This window comes from Leptodactylus fuscus, chromosome 1 (assembly GCF_031893055.1).
Source record: "Leptodactylus fuscus isolate aLepFus1 chromosome 1, aLepFus1.hap2, whole genome shotgun sequence".
NCBI classification, from domain to species: domain Eukaryota; kingdom Metazoa; phylum Chordata; class Amphibia; order Anura; family Leptodactylidae; genus Leptodactylus; species Leptodactylus fuscus.
This window is the reverse complement of record NC_134265.1, coordinates 30,959,766-30,963,738: the sequence shown is the minus strand read 5'-3', so window position 1 is coordinate 30,963,738 and position 3,973 is coordinate 30,959,766.

Genomic DNA, 3,973 nt, shown 5'->3' with positions numbered 1-3,973 from the left:
TATGTACAGTCTGTGATTTGTAGATGTTTCATTGAATCTAAGCATGGTTACCTACATCATACATATGCTAGCATTGTAACAATATAGACCTCATAGTTTAAAGCATAACTTCAATTAAAAAATAATAATAACCAAATTTGAATAGTACAGGTGAATATAAGAAAGTTTGTAATATATCTTATTTAAGAATTATGTTTCCTTCTCCATTTTTCAAGCTGAGTTACACGCTACATACTACCGTATATGCTCGAGTATAAGCCGACCCGAGTATAAGCCGAGGCTCCTAATTTTACCACAAAAAACTGGGAAAACTTATTGACTCGAGTATAAGCCGAGGGGGGGAAATGCAGCAGCTACTGGAAAATGTCAAAAATTAAAATGGTCGGAGTTTTTGGGTGCTGTAGGTGCTGGGGAAGGGGAGGGGGTGTTTTGGTTGTCTGTCTGCCCCTTCCCTGAGCTTGAGGACTGTTTTTTTTCCCCCCACTTGGAATTCAGCCTGGCTGAATATAGGGGATCTGCAGTGCTCCTATTAACCCCTTCCCAACAGAACAGGAGCCCTGCAGATCCCCTATATTCAGTAGACCGGGCACTGTCAGACACAGGGATACCTAATGTGTATGTGTGTCACAGTCATTTTCTACTTTTATATGTATTCCAGGGAAAGGAGGGATTTACAACTTTTAGTTTTTTGTTTTTTTTTGCTTGACTCGAGTATAAAACTGTGCTTAAAAATTCGGCTTATACTCGAGTATATACGGTAGTCTATGGAAAGGGGAGGAGGGAGCAGCTGAAAAACACACATAGACAACTGCTGCTGCTTGGCTCTACTAGTCTGTGAATCAAGTAGCTCCTTTAGGCTACATTCACACTTCGGATACGCTGACTGATTCTGAACATTAAAACACGTTCAGAATCAGCGCGTATAAAGCAGATCCCATTCATTTCAATGGGAGCCGGCATACGAGCACTCCCCATTGAAATGAATGGACTGCTTTTTTTCTCTACGAGCGCTCCCTTTGAAGTGAATGGGAAGCGCTCGCGTGTACAGCTTGGAATGAGCCGAGCGCTTACGCCGTGTGAAGGGGCCCATAATATTGCTGTAGAAGAGATAACGAGGCAATAAATCAATTAACAACTTTTTCCTCCCCCTCCCTTCTGAGCTGTATATGGTTATGCATTGTATGTAAACATACAGTCTGATAAGGAGATTAACCTAATAAGTGGAGAAGGAAACAGTTTTCTTTAATAAGATATATTATAAAGTTTCTTATATTCACCTGTACTATTCATTAATGAAACAATATTTGATGATTGGGAGTACAATTTAAGATTTCCTTGCGGTGCCCAGTTGTAACACAGTGCAGATGTCTGTGCTTTCCTATGCAGTAAAACAGGTTGATGGATGTCAATTGGACACTATATTAACGTCTGGGAGACCTATAGGGGTATATGATTATTACTAGAGATGAGCGAACACTAAAATGTTCGAGGTTCGAAATTCGATTCGAACAGCCGCTCACTGTTCGAGTGTTCGAATGGGTTTCGAACCCCATTATAGTCTATGGGGAACATATACTTGTTAAGGGGGAAACCCAAATCCGTGTCTGGAGGGTCACCAAGTCCACTATGACACCCCAGGAAATGATACCAACACCCTGGAATGACACTGGGACAGCAGGGGAAGCATGTCTGGGGCATAAAAGTCACTTTATTTCATGGAAATCCCTGTCAGTTTGCGATTTTCGCAAGCTAACTTTTCCCCAAGCTAAGCTAAGCACACACATTCAGCTCTACTTCATCGGGCTAATAGAATGCATTGGCCAATCAGCGCTGGCCAATGTATTCTATTAGCGTGAACTGAGTTTGCACAGGGGTTCTAGTGCACCCTCGGCTCTGCTACATCAGATTGCTACATCAGATGTAGCAGAGCCAAGTGTGCATCAGATGTGTAGTTGAGCAGAACTGGCTCAGCACTGCTAAGTCTCTGCATTCGCATAGGAATGCATTGGCCAGCCTTCGGCCAATCAGCGCTGGCTCTGCCGGAGGAGGCGGAGTCTAAGGTCGGACCTGAATGGAGACTGGTGTGGAGCGATCTTAGACTCCGCCTCCTCCAGCAGAGCCAGCGCTGATTGGTCGAGTTCCGTACTCTGGCCAATCAGCGCTGTCCAATGCATTCCTATTGGAAAAAGTTTATGTCACAAAAATCACAATTACACACCCGATAGAGCCCCACAAAGGTATTTTTAATAACATTCCTACCTAAATAAAGGTTATCCCTAGCTATCCCTGCCTGTACAGCTATCCCTGTCTCTTAGTCACAAAGTTCACATTCTCATATGACCCGGATTTGAAATCCACTATTCGTCTAAAATGGAGGTCACCTGATTTCGGCAGCCAATGACTTTTTCCGATTTTTTTCGATGCCTCCGGTGTCGTAGTTCCTGTCCCACCTCCCCTGCGCTGTTATTGGTGCAAAAAAGGCGCCAGGGAAGGTGGGAGGGGAATCGAATTTTTTTGGAGTTTGCCACGTGATGTTCGATTCGAATCGAACACATCGAACAGCCTGATATCCGATCGAACATGTGTTCGATAGAACACTGTTTGCTCATCTCTAATTATTACCCATTGCTAATGTATGTGCGTCCCATGATTTTGCATGATGGATCTAATTTAAGTAAGGTGTATAGTCAATGTTTTTGCTGCATGTATCTAATGCAAGTGGGGATACTCGTATGTGGGAGGTGTTTGATGTTTTTGCATCATGAATATATTGTGTGTAAGGTTTTTTTTTCATGCACACAATACGTGTTCAGTTATGTACGTGAGGTGTGGGTCTGATGCGTGAATTATATGTGGAGCATATCGTTGTGTCCTAATATTGTTGCACGCTTTGTGCGTGTCTGGGGTGGGGGCACTGCATTGTCTATTGCACAGTATGTGTGACATCGGATGTGTGCCCGGTGTCTAACAGAGTCAGTGACTTCCTTGGAGGAAGCAGAGTAGTAAGAAAGTGATATAAAACGTGTAGCTGAGAGATAAGGAGAACCCAAGGCGACACAAGGAGCTGCGGAGTTATAATTAGCAGCAGCATTAATAATGGATTGGCCCTCTTCTCTCTCCATCCGCACTTTGATATTTTCATTTGATTAGTAGAAGATTTTATTCATCTCTTTAATCAATATTTCCTTTCCGTATTAAAGACATCAGATACAATTCATGTCAAGATGAATAAGCTGTCTAACCAGTTGTCCCGGTAATAGGCGGAATATTCGGAAAGGGAATCTAGAATGCTTTATAAATAAAGCTTGAAATCAAGTAACAAAATGCTACGTCCATGGACATGTATGAATGGTTGCATACCTAAAGGGCATTCCCTATAAAACCAGCAACACAGTCAGCGGTCACCTACATCCAATGTTCTGTTTGAATGACATGTCTCTGATCCAGAGATATCAGGGTTTTCCAAAAATATGCCAACGACTATCTACTCACTGGCACTACCCCTAAGCTGGTTTGTATACAGCTGTATATTGTGGTATCCAGACTGGGGTTTATTCATGTGGATCGTTGCCAGGGTTTTATTGGGTAATACTTTATGCATAAGCTCAATGGTAATTTATAGCTGTGATGAGACCAGAGAACATTTCCAAAAAAAGTTGAGGCGCTGTGTAAAATGTAAAGAAAATAAGAATGCAATAATTGGGAAATCTCATCTAATCATGTTTTATTCTTAAAGGAGCTCTATCATTGGAAAAAGTCATTTTTAACTAATCACATCCTTGCATGGCCTTTAGAAAGGATATTTCACACCTGCCTTTTATATGTAAATCGCCTCAGTAGATTTTGAGTAAGTCCGTTTTTATCATATGCTAATTAGGTTTCGGTGCACCCCGGAAGTCTCTTCTGTAAATACAGCACAGGCTGCTGCTGCTGCTAACAACTTCATACACAGCAGGGAGAGGAGCGCTGGCTG